The sequence below is a fragment of the Oncorhynchus nerka genome, linkage group LG22 (genome assembly GCF_034236695.1).
Source record: "Oncorhynchus nerka isolate Pitt River linkage group LG22, Oner_Uvic_2.0, whole genome shotgun sequence".
Lineage (NCBI taxonomy): Eukaryota > Metazoa > Chordata > Actinopteri > Salmoniformes > Salmonidae > Oncorhynchus > Oncorhynchus nerka.
The window spans coordinates 91,196,607-91,210,243 of record NC_088417.1 but is presented as its reverse complement, the minus strand read 5'-3'; positions in this window follow the sequence as shown (position 1 = coordinate 91,210,243).

Here is a 13,637-nt window from a genome sequence, read left to right as displayed (position 1 = left end):
ATCAGAGCTCAGGTGCAGAGCCTAGGAACAGAGCCAGGAACAGAGGAAAGAGGAATAGAGGAAAGGATAGAGGGATAGAGGAGAGGAAAGAAGGATAGAGGAGAGGAAAGAGGGATAGAGGAGAGGAAAGAAGGATAGAGAGGAAAGAAGGATAGAGGAGAGGAAAGAGGACGACTTGTCTGTCCCACCAACAGCCCAAAATGATTTCACCAAAAAGACTTGGAACCCCTTTTCACAATTGTCCCTACATTGTCCCCCTCCTCGCCCCTTTCCCTCCTCCTACCCCAGCCCCCTTCCCTCTCCTCCACAGCTGCCCCTACCTCTCCTCTCCTCTGACTCTGCGTTGTGGATGAAAGGCCCATCAAAAGTATCACTGGCCGCATTTACAAGTGAATGAAGCCTGATAATGGAGCAGTTAGGGGGAGAATGGGCCGAGGCCCGGGAAGACTCACAGATGTTGGTGTTGCTGGAGAGGGAAGGAGGGAGGGACAGAAGGAGAGAGGGAATAAAGGAAAGACGGGACTCCAATAGCATTGTTACTGAGGAAAGACTGGAAGGAGAGGAGGGTGGGGGAGCGGGCTGTTTTATACCCGATTTGCATCGGAGAAGGACGGGGGGTGTGTGTGGGCCAAATTGAGGGGCCAAGGCAACCAGACAGGCAAGGAGGGCTGTAGGGTGTGAGGCAAGGAGGGCTGTAGGGAGTAGGGGAAGGAGGGACGTAGGGAGTGAGACTGCCTCTGGGTAGGTCTGGATACTGGCTGCCTCTGGTAGGTCTGGATACTGGCTGCCTCTGGTAGGTCTGGAAACTGGCTGCCTCTGGGTAGGTCTGGATACTGGCTGCCTCTGGGTAGGTCTGGATACTGGCTGCCTCTGGGTAGGTCTGGATACTGGCTTACTCTGGGTAGGTCTGCATACTGGCTGGGTAGGTCTGGATACTGGCTGTCTCTGGGTAGGTCTGGATACTGGCTGCCTCTTGGTAGGTCTGGATACTGGCTGTCTCTGGGTAGGTCTGGATACTGGCTGCCTCTCGGTAGGGGTCATAAGAGCGGTAACACACACCTCCTTCTCCCTTTTCACTGGCATTAGGAAGAAAGGGAGGAGATATATTAAAGTAACAAAGTCCTCTATGCACGTGACAGTTTGGTTTTGTTTCGTGACATGGAAGATGAAGAGAAAAGAGATCAGAGGACGGCAGAACTACTACATCTCCCATCCCTCACTGGATGTAGCCTGTTCTAAACCATCAAGATCTGAATTTAAACTGAGTTCAGTTGGTGGTCTGTTTTCAACAGAACCGAACAGAATCAGTCAGTACAGCATACTCAGGGCCTACCCTTGGCCTTCAAAAGTGTCTCTTTTTATTTATTAAAGAGTAAATGAGAATAAATATTAATTGACACTAGATCTGTTTTCAAAAATATTGTTAATAAACAGGATGTACTTACAGGGCTCTGATTGGTCTTGAAGGGTGACAAGATGCTCCTTCACACCATCAAACAGTAGCACCGCCCCTCCCCTAGGAAGTAAAGGACATTCAATCACATAGTTGTTCCATAGTAATTACATATGTTGGCACAGAGTCACTGCAGTGTCATATTGAATTGATAAATAAAATGTGCAACTAGGATGGTATCAGATTAACTTAATCTGGCATTAGAGCGCCTGGTGGTGAGTTAAACCCAGAGCAAGAGAACAGGTTGTGGAGACTAGACACGCTGAAGAATAATGAAGAATAGGAGACATGGTGAAGAACAGGGGAAGAAGAGAGAGAGACACGGGAGAATAGGGAGTGGATCCTGGACTTCCTGACTGGTCGCCCCCAGGTGGTGAGGGTAGGTAGCAACACATCTGCCACGCTGATCCTCAACACTGGAGCTCCCCAGGTGTGCGTGCTCAGTCCCTTCCTGTACTCCCTATTCACCCACGACTGCATGGCCAGGCACGACTCCAACACCATCATTAAGTTTGCAGTGGTAGGCCTGATCACCGACAACAACGAGACAGCCTATCGGGAGGAGGTCAGAGACTTGGCTGGGTGGTGCCAGAATAACAACCTATCCCTCAACGTAACCAAGACTAAGGAGATGATTGTGGACTACAGGAGAAGGAGGACTGAGCACGCCCCCATTCTCATCGACGGGGCTGTAGTGGAGCAGGTTGAGACCTTCAAGTTCCTTGGTGTCCACGTCAACAACAAACTATTATGGTCCAAACACACCAAGACAGTCGTGAAGAGGGCACAACAAAGCCTATTCCCCCTCAGGAAACTAAAACGATTTGGCATGGGTCCTGAGATCCTTAAAAGGTTCTACAGCTGCAACATCGAGAGCATCCTGACTGGTTGCATCCCTGCGTGATACGGCAATTGCTCGGCCTCCGACCTCAAGGCACTACAGAGGGTAGTGCATATGGCCCAGTACATCACTGGGGCTAAACTGCCTGCCATCCAGGACCTCTACACCAGGCGGTGTCAGAGGAAGGCCCTAAAAATGGTCAAGACCCCAGCCACCCCAGTCATACACTGTTCTCTCTACTACCGCATGGCAAGCGGTACCGGAGTGCCAAGTCTAGGACAAAAAGGATCTCAACAGTTTTTACCCCCAAGTCATAAGACTCCTGAACAGGTAATCAAATGGCTACCCGGACTATTTGCATAGTCCCCCGACAACCCCTCTTTTACGCTGCTGTTACTCTCTGATCATATGTTCATAGGCAATTTAACTATACATTCATGTACATACTACCTCAATTGGCTCAACCAACCAGTGCTCCCGCACATTGGCTAACCGGGCTATTTGCATTGTGTCCCACCACCCGCCAACCCCTCTTTTTACGCTACTTCTACTCTCTGTTCATCATATACGCATAGTCACTTTAACCATATCTACATGTACTAACTACCTCAATCAGCCTGACTAACCGGTGTCTGTATATAGCCTCGCTACTGTATATAGCCTCGCTGCTTTTATAGCCTCGCTACTGTATATAGCCTCTCTACTGTATATAGCCCCTCTACTGTATATAGCCTCTCTACTGTATATAGCCCCTCTACTGTATATAGCCTCGCTGCTTTTATAGCCTCGCTACTGTATATAGCCTCGCTACTGTATATAGCCTCTCTACTGTATATAGTCTCTCTACTGTATGTAGCCTCTCTACTGTATGTAGCCTCTCTACTGTATATAGCCTCGCTACTGTATGTAGCCTCTCTACTGTATGTAGCCTCTCTACTGTATATAGCCTCTCCACTGTATATAGCCTTGCTACTGTATGTAGCCACTCTACTGTATATAGTCTCTCTACAGTATGTAGCCTCTCTACTGTATGTAGCCTCTCTACTGTATATAGCCTCGCTACTGTATGTAGCCTCTCTACTGTATGTAGCCTCTCTACTGTATATAGCCTCTCTACTGTATGTAGCCTCTCTACTGTATATAGCCTCTCTACTGTATGTAGCCTCTCTACTGTATGTAGCCTCTCTACTGTATATAGCCTTTCTACTGTATGTAGCCTCTCTACTGTATGTAGCCTCTCTACTGTATATAGCCTCTCTACTGTATATAGCTTCTCTACTGTATGTAGCCTCTCTACTGTATGTAGCCACTCTACTGTATATAGTCTCTCTACAGTATGTAGCCTCTCTACTGTATGTAGCCTCTCTACTGTATATAGCCTCAGTAGCTACTGTATGTAGCCTCTCTAGCCTGTATGTAGCCTCTCTACTGTATATAGCCTCTCTACTGTATGTAGCCTCTCTACTGTATATAGCCTCTCTACTGTATGTAGCCTCTCTACTGTATGTAGCCTCTCTACTGTATATAGCCTTTCTACTGTATGTAGCCTCTCTACTGTATGTAGCCTCTCTACTGTATATAGCCTCTCTACTGTATGTAGCCTCTCTACTGTATATAGCCCCTCTACTGTATATAGCCTCTCTACTGTATATAGCCTCTCTACTGTATGTAGCCTCTCTACTGTATGTAGCATCTCTACTGTATATAGTCTCGCTACTGTATGTAGCCTCTCTACTGTATGTAGCCTCTCTACTGTATATAGCCTCTCTACTGTATATAGCCTCTCTACTGTATATAGCCTCTCTACTGTATGTAGCCTCTCTACTGTATATAGCCTCTCTACTGTATGTAGCCTCTCTACTGTATATAGCCTCTCTACTGTATATAGCCTCTCTACTGTATATAGCCTCTCTACTGTATATAGCCTCTCTACTGTATGTAGCATCTCTACTGTATGTAGCCTCGCTACTGTATATAGCCTCTCTACTGTATATAGCTTCTCTACTGTATGTAGCCTCTCTACTGTATGTAGCCACTCTACTGTATATAGTCTCTCTACTGTATGTAGCCTCTCTACTGTATGTAGCCTCTCTACTGTATATAGCCTCGCTACTGTATGTAGCCTCTCTACTGTATATAGCCTCTCTACTATATATAGCCTCTCTACTGTATATAGCCTCTCTACTGTATGTAGCCTCGCTACTGTATATAGCCTCTCTACTGTATATAGCTTCTCTACTGTATGTAGCATCTCTACTGTATGTAGCCACTATACTGTATATATCTCTCTACTGTATGTAGCCTCTCTACTGTATGTAGCCTCTCTACTGTATATAGCCTCGCTACTGTATGTAGCCTCTCTACTGTATGTAGCCTCTCTACTGTATATAGCCTCTCTACTGTATGTAGCCTCTCTACTGTATATAGCCTCTCTACTGTATGTAGCCTCTCTACTGTATATAGCCCCTCTACTGTATATAGCCTCTCTACTGTATATAGCCTCTCTACTGTATATAGCCTCTCTACTGTATGTAGCCTATCTACTGTATGTAGCCTCTCTACTGTATATAGTCTCGCTACTGTATGTAGCCTCTCTACTGTATGTAGCCTCTCTACTGTATATAGCCTCTCTACTGTATATAGCTTCTCTACTGTATATAGCCTCTCTACTGTATGTAGCCTCTCTACTGTATATAGCCTCTCTACTGTATGAAGCCTCTCTACTGTATGTAGCCTCTCTACTGTATGTAGCCTCTCTACTGTATATAGCCTCTCTACTGTATGTAGCCTCTCTACTGTATATAGCCTCTCTACTGTATATAGCCCCTCTACTGTATATAGCCTCTCTACTGTATATAGCCTCTCTACTGTATATAGCCTCTCTACTGTATTACATTTACATTTAAGTCATTTAGCAGACGCTCTTATCCAGAGCGACTTACAAATTGGTGCTTTCACCTTATGACATCCAGTGGAACAGCCACTTTACAATAGTGCATCTAGGTCTTTTAAGGGGGGTGAGAAGGATTACTTTATCCTATCCTAGGTATTCCTTAAAGAGGTGGGGTTTCAGGTGTCTCCGGAAGGTGGTGATTGACTCTCTACTGTATGTAGCCTCGCTACTGTATATAGCCTCTCTACTGTATATAGCTTCTCTACTGTATGTAGCCTCTCTACTGTATGTAGCCACTCTACTGTATATAGTCTCTCTACTGTATGTAGCCTCTCTACTGTATGTAGCCTCTCTACTGTATATAGCCTCACTACTGTATGTAGCCTCTCTAATGTATGTAGCCTCTCTACTGTATATAGCCTCTCTACTGTATGTAGCCTCTCTACTGTATATAGCCTCTCTACTGTATGTAGCCTCTCTACTGTATGTAGCCTCTCTACTGTATATAGCCTTTCTACTGTATGTAGCCTCTCTACTGTATGTAGCCTCTCTACTGTATATAGCCTCTCTACTGTATGTAGCCTCTCTACTGTATATAGCCCCTCTACTGTATATAGCCTCTCTACTGTATATAGCCTCTCTACTGTATGTAGCCTATCTACTGTATGTAGCCTCTCTACTGTATATAGTCTCGCTACTGTATGTAGCCTTTCTACTGTATGTAGCCTCTCTACTGTATGTAGCCTCTCTACTGTATATAGCCTCTCTACTGTATGTAGCCTCTCTACTGTATATAGCCCCTCTACTGTATATAGCCTCTCTACTGTATATAGCCTCTCTACTGTATATAGCCTCTCTACTGTATGTAGCCTATCTACTGTATGTAGCCTCTCTACTGTATATAGTCTCGCTACTGTATGTAGCCTCTCTACTGTATGTAGCCTCTCTACTGTATATAGCCTCTCTACTGTATATAGCCTCTCTACTGTATGTAGCCTCTCTACTGTATATAGCCTCTCTACTGTATGTAGCCTCTCTACTGTATGTAGCCTCTCTACTGTATATAGCCTCTCTACTGTATGTAGCCTCTCTACTGTATATAGCCCCTCTACTGTATATAGCCTCTCTACTGTATATAGCCTCTCTACTGTATATAGCCTCTCTACTGTATATAGCCTCTCTACTGTATGTAGCCTCTCTACTGTATATAGCCTCTCTACTGTATGTAGCCTCTCTACTGTATGTAGCCTCTCTACTGTATATAACCTTGCTGCTATTTTTTTTCACTGTCTTTTTTACTGTTGTTTTATTTCTTTACTTACCTATTGTTCACCTAATACCTTTTTTGCACTATTGGTTAGAGCCTGTAAGTAAGCATATCACTGTACGGTCTACACCTGTTGTATTCAGCGCACGTGACAAATACACTTTGATTCGATCTGATTTGAAGTCCCTGCGGCATTGTTCCAACATCTAGTGGAAAGCCTTCCCAGAAGAGAGGTTTCTCTGGTAAGAAGAAGGGCGGGGGTGTATGCCTTATGATTAACGAGTCGTGGTGTGATCATAACAACATACAGGAACTCAGGTCCTTTTGTTCACCAGACCTAGAATTCCTTCCAATCAAATGCCGACCACATTATCTAGCCAAGAGAATTCTCTTCGATTATAATCACAGCTGTGTATATACAACCCAAGCAGACACATCGACGGCCCTGAAAGAACTTCATTGGACTCTATGTAAACTGGAAACCATACATCCTGAGGCTGCATTTATTGTAGCTGGGGATTTTAACAAGGCTAATCTGAAAACAAGGCTCCCTAAATTTTATCAGCATATCGAATGTGCGACCCGGGCTGGCAAAACTCTGGATCTTTGCTACTCAAACTTCCGCGACGCATACAAAGCCCTCCCTCCTTTCGGCAAATCTGACCAGGACTCCATTTTGTTGCTCCCAGCCTATAGACAGAACATGCAATAAAATGCAAATTAATTACTTAAAAATAATACAATGTGAGTTTCTGGATGTTTGTTTTAGATTCCGTCTCTCACAGTTGAAGTGTACCTATGATTAAAAAATACAGACCTCTACATGCTTTATAAGTAGGAAAACCTGCAAAATTGGCAGTGTATCAAATACTTGTTCTCCCCACTGTATACACTGATTCGGTGAGGGAGTTTATTAGCAAGTGCATTGGTGATGTTGTACCCACGGTGACAATTAAAAACTTCCCCAATCACAACCGTGGATTGATGGCAGCATTCACGCAAAACTGAAAGTGCGAACCACTGCTTTTAATCATGGCAAGGCGACCGGAAATATGACCGAATACAAACAGTGTAGCTATTCCCTCAAACAAGCTAAGTGTCAGTATAGAGACAAAGTAGAGTCGCAATTTAACGGCTCAGACACGAGAGGTATGTGGCAGGGTCTACAGTCAATCACAGATTACAAAAAGAAAACCAGCCCCGTCGTGGACACCGATGTCTTGCTCCCAGACAAACTTAACAACTTCTTTGCTCGCTTTGAGGACAATACAGTGCCACTGACACGACCCGCTACCAAAACCGGCGGGCTCTCTTTTGCCAACGTGAGTAAAATATTTAGACGTGTTAACCATCACAAGGCTGCTGGACCAGATGGCATCCCCAGCCGCATCCTCAGAGCATGTGCAGACCAGCTAGCTGGTGTGTTTATGGACATATTCAATCAATCCCTATCCCAGTCTGCTGTTCCCACATGCTTCAAGAGGGCCACCATTGTTCCTGTTCCCAAGAAAGCTATAGTAACTGAGCTAAACGACTATCACCCCGTAGCACTCACTTCAATCATCATGAAGTGCTTTGAGAGACTAGTCAAGGATCATATCACCTCCACCCTATCTGACACTCTAGACCCACTCCAATTTGCTTACCGACCCAATAGGTCCACAGACGATGCAATCACAATCACACTGCACACTGCCCTAACCCATCAGAACAAGAGGAATACCTATGTAAGAATGCTGTTCATCGATTACAGCTCAGCATTTAACACCATAGTACCCTCAAAACTCGTCATTAACCCTGGGTCTCGACCCCGCCCTGTGCAACTGGGTCCTGGACTTTCTGATAGGAAACAACATCTCCACCCCGCTGATCCTCAACACTGGGGCCCCACAAGGGTGCGTTCTCAGCCCTCTCCTGTACTCCCTGTTTACCCACGACTACGTGGCCATGCACGCCTCCAACTCAATCATCAAGTTTGCAGACAACACAACAGTGACAGGCTTGATTACCAACAACGATGAGACGACCTAAAGGGAGGAGGTGAGGGCCCTCGGAGTGTGGTGTCAGGAAAATAATCTCACACTCAATGTCAACAAAAAAAGGAGATGATCATGGACTTCAGAAAACAGCAGAGGGAGCAGCCCTCTATCCATATCGACGGGACAGTAGTGTAGAAGGTGGAAAGTTGTAAGTTCCTCTGCGTACACATCACGGACAAACTGAAATGGTCCACCCACACAGACAGCGTAGTGAAGAAGGCGCATCAGCGCTTCTTCAACCTCAGGAGGCTGAAGAAATTTGGCTTGTCACCAAAAACACTCACAAACTTTTACAGATGCACAATCGAGAGAATCCTGTCGGGCTGCATCACAGCCTGGTGCGGCAACAGCTCCGCCCACAACCGCAAGGTTCTCCAGAGGGTGGTGAGGTCTGCACAACGCATCACCTGGGGCAAACTACCTGCCCTCCAGGACACCTACACCACCCGATGTCACAGGAAAGCCGAAAAGATCATCAAGGACAACAACCAGCCGAGCCACTGCCTGTTCACCCTGCTATCATCCAGAAGGTGAGGTCAGTACAGGTGCATCAAAGCTGGAACCGAGAGACTGAAAAACAGCTTCTATCTCAAGGCCACCAGACTGTTAAACAGCCATCACTAACATAGAGAGGCTGCTTTCAACATAAATACTCTAATCTCTGGCCTCTTTAATAAATGGACTTAATAATGGTATCACTAGTCACTTTAAATAACGCCACTTTAATAATGTTTACATATCCTACATTACTCATAACATATGTATATACTGTTCTATACCATCTACTGCATCTTGTCTATGCTGTCCGGCCATCTCTCATCCATATATCTATATGTACATGTTCTTATTCATTCCTTTACACTTGTGTGTATAAGGTAGTTGTTGTGAAATTGTTAGACTACTTGTTAGATATTACTGCACGGTCGGAACTAGAAGCACAAGCATTTAGCTACACTCGCATTAACATCTGCTAACCATGTGTATGTGACCAATAACATTTGATTTGATTGGATTTGTTATAGCAGCAAAGGGGTGACCAACTCCATAGCAATGCCCATGATTTTGGAATGAGATGTTCAACGACCAGGTGTCCACTTTGGGGACCCCCTCATAACTCGAGTGAGATAAAAAAAATATATATATATAGCTTACTTTGGAGGTGAAGACAACTACATGACGTGGCCAAGAGTCAAACATCTCATTCCAAAGTACAAAGATGACTGGGAGAAAGAGGGTGGAGAGTAAAAGAGGACAGATCAGATGGGGATGGAGGCAAAGATAGAGTGTGTCTACTGCAGGTGCAGAACGGGTCCATATAAAGAGAGCTCACATTGCCTGGAGAATGATGCTCTGGTGCTGAGCTGGCTAAGAGCCCAGAGTCTATCTGTCTGAGTGTGTCTCTCTCTCAAAGCATTCATCCCTGTCCCATGAGGGGTTTTCAAACTTTCTGGGAGCCCTTTTGTGATCGCAAGTTCATCAGGGACAGATTAGATTACTTTGGAGGTGACTAAGGCCAAAAGTACAGTGACTTTGGAAAGTATTCAGACATTTTGTTACATTACAGCCTTCTTCTGAAATTTATGAAATCGTTTTCCCCCTCTCATCAATCTACACACAATAACCCACAATGACAAGTCCGGGCTCTGGCTGGGTTACTCAAGGACATTCAGAGACCACTCATGCGTTGTCTTGGCTGAAGCCACTCATGCGTTGTCTTGGCTGTGTGCTTAGGGTTGTTGTCCGTTTGGAAGCTGAATCTTCGCCCCAGTCTGATGTCCTGAGCGCTCTGGAGCAGGTTTTCATCAAGGATCTCTCTCTGTACTTTTCTCTGTTCATCTTTCCCTCGATTCTACCTATTATCCCAGTCCCTGCCCTGATGAACATCCCCACACCATGATGCTGCCACCACTTCACTGTAGGGATGGTGCCAGGTTTCTTCCAGACGTGACGCTTGGCATTCAGGCCAAAGAGTTCAACCTTGGTTTCAGAGTCCATTGGGTTCCTTTTGGCATACTCCAAGTGATTGCTCCGTTTGGTCAGGCAGCCAGCTCTAAGAAGAGTCTTGGTGGTTCCAAATATCTTCTGGCTGACATAGCTGAATCCACTAATTTGAAGTGGTGTCCACATACTTTTGGCCATGGAGTGTACTTGAAAACAGACTTAAAACTATTTGAATACAGATCTCAGAAAGTGACTACTTTTTCAAACTATTTAAATAGAGATCTGAGAAAGCAACTACAAAAAAAATGTCAATACAGATCTCAGGAAGTGACTATTTTTCTGAAACTATTGGATTGGCTGCCTTCAACAATTGTCAGGACTCTATCTGGAACTGCATGTCGAAGATAGAAATATAACTAGTAAAGCCTATTCCATTCCAATACAGTGCCTTTTGTCTGCAGATGGCACCGGAGAATATGGCAGACGTTTTACGTGCCCCCAGCCGATTGTGTTTATTTGTTTGCTTATTTGCGTTGTTTGTAACTTATTGTTTAACTTATTTTGTACATAATGTTTTGCCCTACTATCTCTTATGACCGAAAATAACTTCTAGACATTAGGACTGCGATTACTAACCACGGACTAGCAGAGTCCTCTTTTTCCTTTCACGACTCTGACGAGCCCTACGCGAAGGATACGCTGCTTCTTCGGGAACAGGCCCAATCCCCGTGATCTGCGTGAAGAGGAGGCGGAGAAAGAGGGTTCGAAGGTTCGGCTGTATTCTGAGAATTCACAGGAGATCGAATATACCCCCACTTCCCTCCATTGAGTTGTGCAGAGCTGATGGCCGGGGTAGCCAGGTGGAAAGCATGACCAGCCATAATAAAATACTAATTGAAATTCTCGATTATCACAGATTTATCGGTGGTGACAGAGTTTCTTTGCCTCAGTGCAGTGGGCAGCTGGGAGGAGGTGCTCTTACTCTCCATGGACTTTACAGTGTCCCAAAAGTTTGTGGAATTACTGCCACAGGATGCAAATTTTAGGGAGCGTTTGACAGTGATGAGGGGTGATCGTTTGATTATGGACGCAAGCAATGAGGCATTGATCGCTGAGATCCTGGTTGAAGACAGCAGAGGTGTATTTAGAGGGCAGGTTGGTCAGGATGATATCTATGAGGGTGCCCGTGTTTACGGATTTAGGGTTGTACCTGGTAGGTTCTTTGATAATTTGTGTGAGATTAAGGGCATCAAGCTTAGATTGTAGGATGGCCGGGGTGTTAAGCATGTCCCAGTTAAGGTCACCTAACAGCACGAGCTCTGAAGATAGATTGGGTGGCAATCAAATCACATATGGTGTCCAGGGCACAGCTGGGGGCAGAAGGTGGTCTATAGCAAGCGACAACGGTGAGAGACTTGTTTCTGGAAAGGTGGATTTTTAAAAGTAGAAGCTCAAATGATTTGGGCACAGACTTGGATAGTATGACAGAACTCTGCAGACTATCTCGGCTGTAGATTGCAACTCCGCCCCCTTTGGAAGTTCTATCTTGTCGGAAAATGTTATAGTTAGGGATGGAAATTTCAGGGTTTTTGATGGACTTCCTAAGCCAGAATTCAGACACGGCTAGGACATCAGGGTTGGTGGAGTGTGCTAAAGCAGTGAATAAAACAAACTTCGGGAGGAGGCTTCTGATGTTAACATGCATGAAACCAAGGCTTTTACGGTTACAGAAGTCAACAAAAGAGAGCGCCTGGGGAATAGGTGTAGTGCTGGGGGGATACAGAGCCTGGTTTAACCTCTACATCACCAGAGGAACAGAGGATGAGTAGGATCAGGGTACGGCTAAAGGCTATAAGAACTGGTCGTTTAGTGTGATGGAACAGAGAATAAAAGGAGCAGATTTCTGGGCATAGATTCAGGGCATAATGAACAGACAACGTATGGTTGGATGTGAGTACAGTGGAGGTAAACCTAGGCATTGAGTGATGATGAGAGAGGTTGTGTCTCTGGAGGCACCAGTTAAGCCAGGTGAGGTCTCCGCATGTGTGGGGGGTGGGAAAAAGAGCTATCTAAGGCATGTTGAGCGGGGATGGGGGCTCTACAGTGAAATAAAACAATAATAACTAACCGAAACAGGAGTAGACAAGGCGTATTGACATTAGGGAGAGGCATGTGTAGCCGAGTGAATATAGGGTCGAATGAGCAGCAATAGGTGAGTCAGGGAGCCGTTCAGTAGTCGCTACTACGCTAGGCGAGCGGGAGACATGGCGATTCAGAAAGCTAGCAGGCCGGGGATAGCAGATGGGCTTTTGGCGACATCGCAACGGAAAAGCCTGTTGAAACCACCTCGGACAATTACGTTGGCAGACCAGTCATGATGGATCGGCAAGGCTTCGTGTCGGCAATAAAGGGTCCAGGCCAATTGGCAAAAGAAGTATTGTAGCCCAAGAAATTGGCTGGCTGATGGACCTCTTCAGCTAGCCGGGATATGGGCCTAGCTCGAGGCTAGCTCAAGGCTAACTAGTGCATGCTTCGGAACAGAGGTGTTAGCCAGCAATAGCCACTCGCTTTCAGTTAGCTAGCTGCGATGATCCAGTGTAATGGTCCAGAGCTTGCGTCAGGAATCCGGTGATGTGGTAGAGAAAAGCAGTCAGATATGCTCTGGGTTGATATTGCGCTTTGCAGACTGGCATGTATTGCTGCAAATGAGTATTTTCAGTATGTTCTCAGTCAACCTACCTGGTAAAATAACGGATAAATAAAAAAATAAAAAAATTGACTGAGCTGAAGCTGGCTGGTGTCTGAGTTAAGGGTGAAGACCGCTAGCAGTGGCTAACTGACTACTAGCTAGTAGCTAGTTAGCTGGCTAGCTTCTGATGGGGGTTCCAGTTCAAAAGTATAAAAATAGCAGATCCGTACCACATTGTGTGAGGCGGGTCGCAGGAAAGTATTTTCAGGTCATAGATGAAAAGTGACATTAAAATATATACAAAAAAACGAGGAAATCGACTATTTACACAGGACAAGACGGGACAAGACAAATACACGTCCGACTGCCATCTTGGATTTAGCCGCTGCACAGCTAAAAGGTTCTACAGCTGCACCACCGAGAGCATCCTGACTGGTTGCATCACTGCCTGGTATGGCAACTGCTCGGCCTCCGACCGCAAGGCACTACAGAGGGTATTACGAAATGCCCAGTA